The sequence below is a fragment of the Pseudophryne corroboree genome, chromosome 4 (assembly GCF_028390025.1).
Source record: "Pseudophryne corroboree isolate aPseCor3 chromosome 4, aPseCor3.hap2, whole genome shotgun sequence".
Taxonomy (NCBI): domain Eukaryota; kingdom Metazoa; phylum Chordata; class Amphibia; order Anura; family Myobatrachidae; genus Pseudophryne; species Pseudophryne corroboree.
In genome coordinates this window covers 305,056,939-305,065,300 of record NC_086447.1, presented here as the reverse complement: position 1 = coordinate 305,065,300, position 8,362 = coordinate 305,056,939, and the positions used below count along the sequence as shown (strand labels likewise).

At 39.6% G+C, this 8,362-nt stretch overlaps 2 pseudogenes; one reads left to right on the top strand and one right to left on the bottom strand.

Moving 5' to 3' along the window:
* Positions 1–623: 623 nt before the first annotated feature.
* LOC134912533 (5S ribosomal RNA) lies at positions 624–742 on the bottom strand (annotated as a pseudogene).
* A 7,065-nt stretch (positions 743–7,807) lies between these two features.
* Positions 7,808–7,926, top strand: LOC134912365 (5S ribosomal RNA; annotated as a pseudogene).
* The last annotated feature ends 436 nt before the right edge of the window (positions 7,927–8,362 follow it).

The following is an 8,362-nucleotide window of genomic DNA, read 5'->3' as shown; positions in this document are numbered from 1 at the left end:
ATTTTCTTGTAGTACGAAGTGCTGACAGATAATTCTATTGTAAAAAGTCCAATCCCGGCGGCCATTTTTGATGGGGAAATTTCAGATGTTTCATAATGGTACTCGTAAGCCGTGGATGTGTTTAAAAAGGAAGAAACAAAAGAGAGTAGTTTTAGTGCTTCAATTGCATTGTTGTGGTTATTAATTTTACCTAGTCCATACTTATAAACATTAGATATGGGTATATTCTATTATGTATGTATAGCCAATTGAATTAATGAACAAAAACAATGGGGGCAGTGGCCAAAATATGTAATGATGATCAATATCCGCATTGCACAGTTAGGTGGGGGGCATAATGACCCCTTTAGAAATAAAAGAGTGTGTATTACACCTCATTTTACACGCGCACATGCGCATTTAGACCATGTACATTCCAGTGCGTATTTTAATCTTTATGTTCAAACAACAGATATAGAGATATATATATATATATATATATATATATATACACAGATTCCCCTGTGTATTCGGTTCATTCAATCTGGCATGGAGGCTGCACCAGAGCTCCCCATAGAGAATAATTGATTTCAGAAGAGAGGTTTGAAAAATAGAGGTACAGACATCCTCATATTCCTCTTTCAGAACTACAGCACCCAGTCTTCCATGATGGTCTCCCATCTATGTACTGGCTGGGCCCAATACTGCTTGGCTTCCAAGATCGGGCGGAATTGGGCATCTCCAGTGTGGTATGGCTGTAATGATGATGTGAACCGAGGTGTGGGAATGTGCATGGAAGAGGAGAGGAAAAGGAGGAAAATAAGGAGGGTTGCTCTGGTGATAAAGAGGAGATGTAAAAACTGGCTTACGTTATAGAAACAGGGCTATTTCATAGCCCTCGTTGAAGCCGTCTGGATGCATAGTGTTCAGTTCGAAAATCCAGTACATCTCCCTTCTGGATAGAAGGTTGGAGAGATCTCCACCTCTCTCTCCAAGCGCAACCATCTCGATACCTTTGAACGTTAGCTCCTCGGGGTCAGAATTGTGGCATAGATGGAAATGTTTCGACACCGCATGTGTCAGGACCTTGTTTTTGATGTTCCTCACGTGTTCCTGAATACGGAGCTTCAAGGGTCTCTTGGTTTTCCCAATATATTTCATCTTGCATGAACACTCCAGCATGTAGATAACCGAGACGGTGTTGCAGTTAATAAATTGTTTAATTGTATAGTCTTTGGTATCGCTGTTATTTTTGAAAGTTCTCCTATTGGGATGCAGATACCGACACACATTGCAGCGACCACATTTGTAGCACCCCACACATTTTGGCATTCTAGAGGGTACTTCCGGGTTTCTCAACATGCTTGGTGCCACAAGATCTTTGAGATTTTTAGACTTCCTGAATACCACAGATGCTTCTTTTGGGAGATAGTCTTTTAAAATGGGATCCATCAGGAGGACATTCCAGTGTTTTTTCAAAGTTCTTTTTATAAGGTGCTCGTGCCTACTGTATGTAGTGATGAACTTCACAGTGTCCTCCTTTTTTCCCTTGTTTTATAATTTAGAAGGTGTTTCCTCTCAAGTTTCTTTACTTTGGCGTTAGCTTCTTCCAGTAGATGGTTCGGGTATCCTTTCTCCTTAAATCTTCCAGTATAGACTTGCAGCTGTTGGTCTCAGTCATCATTATTCTTACAGTTCCTGGTTATTCTGGTGAATTGCGAGAGTGGTATGTTATCCTTCCATTGTCGACTGTGGTTGCTCTTATAGTGCACATAGCTGTTCATATCGACCTTTTTGATGTAGTTCTCGGTAACCTCTTCTTTCCCTGAGTGTGTCAGTACCAGGTCCAGAAATTCAATCTTATCCGTACTATCATTAGCAGTGAAGCGGAGGTTCATAGTGTTGTTAGATATATATAAAAAAAATTCTTTAAAACTTGAATCGTTGCCATCCCATATGATTAAAATGTCATCTATATATCGTTTGTAAAAAACGATATTCTGCTGAAAAGGATGATCTTTAAAAATGTAGTCATTTTCCCATTGTCCCATAAAAAGGTTAGCAAAACTTGGTGCAAATATTGTCCCCATGGCGGTTCCACAGATTTGAAGAAAGAAATCATTTAAAAACTTAAAATAGTTACGTTTTAAAATGAAACTCATCAGTTCGCATATAAAAAAATTCTGTGTTCATCTGTGATCTGACCATCTTTGCTCAGAAAAATATTGCAGGCTTCAATTCCTTTGTCGTGTTCTATACAGGTATAAAGTGACTGTACATCAATGGTGACCCATCTATATGTATCTTGCCATTCGAATGATTCCATTAGATTAAGAACTGAGGTAGTGTCTTTAAGATATGCTGGTAGATTTATCACGTGTTTCCTCAGAAATACATCCACATATTCCGATAAATGGGATGTTAGGGAATCAATCCCAGCAACAATGGGTCTGCCTGGGGGATTAGTCATAGATTTGTGCACTTTGGGTAAAAAGTAAAAAATGCGGGTTGTGGGGTTGGAATTAAAAAGGTATTGGTATTCATCTTTGGTGAGGATCTCACTTCTGAAACCTTTCAGGAGGATGGCTCTGAGTTCCTCCACATATATTTCTTTCGGATCTGTAGGGAGTGGTATATAAGAATTTTTGTCCCCTAAAAGCCTTTTTGCCTCTTCAACATAGGCCTCCCGATCCATTATAACCAACCCCCCCCCCTTTGTCAGCAGATTTTATGACAATATTTTTGTTGTCCTGGAGTTCCTTAATGGCCCTTACTTCTCTATTCGTTAGGTTTTTCTCCTTGATGGGTTCGATTTCAGAGGAAAATGAGGATTTCAGAGGAATATGAGGATGTCTGTACCTCTATTTTTCAAACCTCTCTTCTGAAATCAATTATTCTCTATGGGGAGCTCTGGTGCAGCCTCCATGCCAGATTGAATGAACCGAATACACAGGGGAATCTGTGTATATATATATATATATATATATATATCTAGATCTGTTGTTTGAACATAAAGATTAAAATACGCACTGGAATGTACATGGTCTAAATGCGCATGTGCGCGTGTAAAATGAGGTGTAATACACACTCTTTTATTTCTAAAGGGGTCATTATGCCCCCCACCTAACTGTGCAATGCGGATATTGATCATCATTACATATTTTGGCCACTGCCCCCATTGTTTTTGTTCATTAATTCAATTGGCTATACATACATAATAGAATATACCCATATCTAATGTTTATAAGTATGGACTAGGTAAAATTAATAACCACAACAATGCAATTGAAGCACTAAAACTACTCTCTTTTGTTTCTTCCTTTTTAAACACATCCACGGCTTACGAGTACCATTATGAAACATCTGAAATTTCCCCATCAAAAATGGCCGCCGGGATTGGACTTTTTACAATAGAATTATCTGTCAGCACTTCGTACTACAAGAAAATGGCCGCCGTTTGTTGACATCCGGAGCAGGGACATCAAATGTCACCCGATTAGACTACATTTGATGAGCGCATGCGCATGAGCGCAAGAAAATGAAAGCCGTGTTGAAATCCGGAGCAGGGTCATCAAGCGTCACATGATCAGGCCGCACTAGACGGGCGCATGCGCGGTAGCGCTCGGAGACCCGATTACCAGCATTCGGGGCCGGCGCATGCGCAGAGGGAGGCACCGGACGCCGGAAGAGGGGCGGAAGTGACGCCACCCTCAGTCCGGACCGGAAGTCCCCGGAAAAGACTTAAAAACAACCTATAAGTATTAAAATATTACACTTAATATAGCGTTTTTCCTCAGCATTATGTTATCAATGTAGAGGGAGCACTGACACTGTGTTTTTGCAATGTAAAATGCATCCTCCAATTCTGAATCACTAATTGACAGGAAGTGATGTAACAATCACTTCCTCATTAGTATATGTATATATATATCTGAGCTGTCCCACACATAGATCACCCCTTGATGAAGTCCAGATAGGACGAAACGCGTTGGGTGTTACCAGACTAAACCCATCTTCTCAAGTTAAGCAGTTTTATGGTTCTTTTTTATCTTGTCTATACCATCATTTTATGCAGTCTATGTTACCCATTTTTTAAAATATTTTTAGGAGTAAATTCTCTGTATTTTTTAAGTTTGCTCTAAAAAGTTTTTTAACATCTTTTATTTGTGATTTTAGTGGTGTTACTGTCTTTTACTGGTGTATTTAGTAATAAATTGACAACCTTTTTTTATATATTTACGGTCTCCCAAATTCTATGTGACATCATTGGTCGCTTTGAAACACCTTATCCATCGTTCCATATACATGACCCATAAAGCACTTTACCAATGCTTTTTTCTTAAGGTGTAGCAGACGCCCTGCTAAATTCAAGGGAGTGTCCTTCAAGGGAGATTATATAGGTGTATATATATCTACTTATATATTATTTGATTGCACGTAATAATTTCTTAATTTTTGGTCTAAACTACTAGTGTTGATTGGCGAACGCATATTAGCGCGGTTGGTTCACTCGCTTCACACATTATCTTCGGTATTATTTACTTACGGCTGCCTATATTAAGTCGATACCACACACACAGTATGTTTAGAACCAGTGAGCGTACCAGTAAAAGGAGCACGGTATGCCACAAGATTTTCAATGAAAGCAATACCCCCGGAGATACACCCAGCATCGACACACTTGACGAAATGTTTTGGAGCATGGAAAGACTCCTAACCAAAGAAGTGAAAGCATGGTGGGACGTGAAGGGGCTAGAGCACTACATTAGCGTGGACAGAGTACCCAGGGGACTCAGGATCATGAAGCAACCCACATTTGGAACAGACAATCCAGAGTTCATGAAAGAATGGGATAATACACTCCACAGCTGTTCGGTCAAACTTATGCGATTACTCATTACGGAGAAGAAACGTATCATCTCCGCCCTAGAATCGGAGATCAAGGAGACTGAGGTAAAACTGGAAGTATTTAAAGATAAGGAGGACTTCAAGATAAATGAAAAGGTACTTAACAAGAAACTAGAACACATCGAAGATGAGGTTATAAGAAATAAAGGGAAAAAATTCCTAAGGGACAAGCAAGATTATGAGAATAACAGAATCAAGAATTGGAGTAGATTTAATGGAGAAGACAAACAGGATCCGAAAGGGAAAAGAGAATATTGGCAATCGGTGCCGAGGAAAAGAATGGATAACAGGATGAATACGTATCATCCACAGAAAAACCAGAACATACGGACTAACAACAGGTTCTCTGCATTACAGAGATTGAATTCAAACAATGGAGGGGATTTTTTATCACCAGGCCCAAACAACCGACTCAGAGACAAAACAAGGGACGTCACAAAGGAGAGAGTCACACACACAACACCTATAAAAAGGAGGTTCATAGAAGAAGAGGATGCCGTGGGGGCAGAAGGAACAAGCCAGTACAACAACAAAAAGAGACACCTATAATAGAACAGGACACACCGAAAGGAATTTTCAACTTATCCAGTCATGTACTATCAGAATATGAAACATCATTACTTAATAAAGGACTTTCTTACGCACCCACTAAGGGTATGAATAAATTTGATGTTTTTATTGATCTAAATAAGTTCGTAAGAAAATTAACCCTAAAAAGGCACTACCTTAAAAAAGAAGACGCCGTCATCCAGAATTATGAACAGTCAAAGTCAGGACTAAAACCCACTTCAAAGTTTTACCCCCTGGAATCCAAAGGCCATAACGTGGGAATCTTTTATGATTTGGTGAAGAAAGATCTGTGTGACACTGAAATCGAACCCATCAAGGAGAAAAACCTAACGAATAGAGAAGTAAGGGCCATTAAGGAACTCCAGGACAACAAAAATATTGTCATAAAATCTGCTGACAAAGGGGGGGGGTTGGTTATAATGGATCGGGAGGCCTATGTTGAAGAGGCAAAAAGGCTTTTAGGGGACAAAAATTCTTATATACCACTCCCTACAGATCCGAAAGAAATATATGTGGAGGAACTCAGAGCCATCCTCCTGAAAGGTTTCAGAAGTGAGATCCTCACCAAAGATGAATACCAATACCTTTTTAATTCCAACCCCACAACCCGCATTTTTTACTTTTTACCCAAAGTGCACAAATCTATGACTAATCCCCCAGGCAGACCCATTGTTGCTGGGATTGATTCCCTAAAATCCCATTTATCGGAATATGTGGATGTATTTCTGAGGAAACACGTGATAAATCTACCAGCATATCTTAAAGACACTACCTCAGTTCTTAATCTAATGGAATCATTCGAATGGCAAGATACATATAGATGGGTCACCATTGATGTACAGTCACTTTATACCTGTATAGAACACGACAAAGGAATTGAAGCCTGCAATATTTTTCTGAGCAAAGATGGTCAGATCACAGATGAACACAGAATTTTTATATGCGAACTGATGAGTTTCATTTTAAAACGTAACTATTTTAAGTTTTTAAATGATTTCTTTCTTCAAATCTGTGGAACCGCCATGGGGACAATATTTGCACCAAGTTTTGCTAACCTTTTTATGGGACAATGGGAAAATGACTACATTTTTAAAGATCATCCTTTTCAGCAGAATATCGTTTTTTACAAACGATATATAGACGACATTTTAATCATATGGGATGGCGACGATTCAAGTTTTAAAGAATTTTTTTTATATATATCTAACAACACTATGAACCTCCGCTTCACTGCTAATGATAGTACGGATAAGATTGAATTTCTGGACCTGGTACTGACACACTCAGGGAAAGAAGTGGTTACCGAGAACTACATCAAAAAGGTCGATATGAACAGCTATGTGCACTATAAGAGCAACCACAGTCGACAATGGAAGGATAACATACCACTCTCGCAATTCACCAGAATAACCAGGAACTGTAAGAATAATGATGACCGAGACCAACAGCTGCAAGTCTATACTGGAAGATTTAAGGAGAAAGGATACCCGAACCATCTACTGGAAGAAGCTAATGCCAAAGTAAAGAAACTTGAGAGGAAACACCTTCTAAATTATAAAACAAGGGAGAAAAAGGAGGACACTGTGAAGTTCATCACTACATACAGTAGGCACGAGCACCTTATAAAAAGAACTTTGAAAAAACACTGGAATGTCCTCCTGATGGATCCCATTTTAAAAGACTATCTCCCAAAAGAAGCATCTGTGGTATTCAGGAAGTCTAAAAATCTCAAAGATCTTGTGGCACCAAGCATGTTGAGAAACCCGGAAGTACCCTCTAGAATGCCAAAATGTGTGGGGTGCTACAAATGTGGTCGCTGCAATGTGTGTCGGTATCTGCATCCCAATAGGAGAACTTTCAAAAATAACAGCGATACCAAAGACTATACAATTAAACAATTTATTAACTGCAACACCGTCTCGGTTATCTACATGCTGGAGTGTTCATGCAAGATGAAATATATTGGGAAAACCAAGAGACCCTTGAAGCTCCGTATTCAGGAACACGTGAGGAACATCAAAAACAAGGTCCTGACACATGCGGTGTCGAAACATTTCCATCTATGCCACAATTCTGACCCCGAGGAGCTAACGTTCAAAGGTATCGAGATGGTTGCGCTTGGAGAGAGAGGTGGAGATCTCTCCAACCTTCTATCCAGAAGGGAGATGTACTGGATTTTCGAACTGAACACTATGCATCCAGACGGCTTCAACGAGGGCTATGAAATAGCCCCGTTTCTATAACGTAAGCCAGTTTTTACATCTCCTCTTTATCACCAGAGCAACCCTCCTTATTTTCCTCCTTTTCCTCTCCTCTTCCATGCACATTCCCACACCTCGGTTCACATCATCATTACAGCCATGCCACACTGGAGATGCCCAATTCCGCCCGATCTTGGAAGCCAAGCAGTGTTGGGCCCAGCCAGTACATAGATGGGAGACCATCATGGAAGACTGGGTGCTGTAGTTCTGAAAGAGGAATATGAGGATGTCTGTACCTCTATTTTTCAAACCTCTCTTCTGAAATCAATTATTCTCTATGGGGAGCTCTGGTGCAGCCTCCATGCCAGATTGAATGAACCGAATACACAGGGGAATCTGTGTATATATATATATATATATATCTAGATCTGTTGTTTGAACATAAAGATTAAAATACGCACTGGAATGTACATGGTCTAAATGCGCATGTGCGCGTGTAAAATGAGGTGTAATACACAATCTTTTATTTCTAAAGGGGTCATTATGCCCCCCACCTAACTGTGCAATGCGGATATTGATCATCATTACATATTTTGGCCACTGCCCCCATTGTTTTTGTTCATTAATTCAATTGGCTATACATACATAATAGAATATACCCATATCTAATGTTTATAAGTATGGACTAGGTAAAATTAATAACC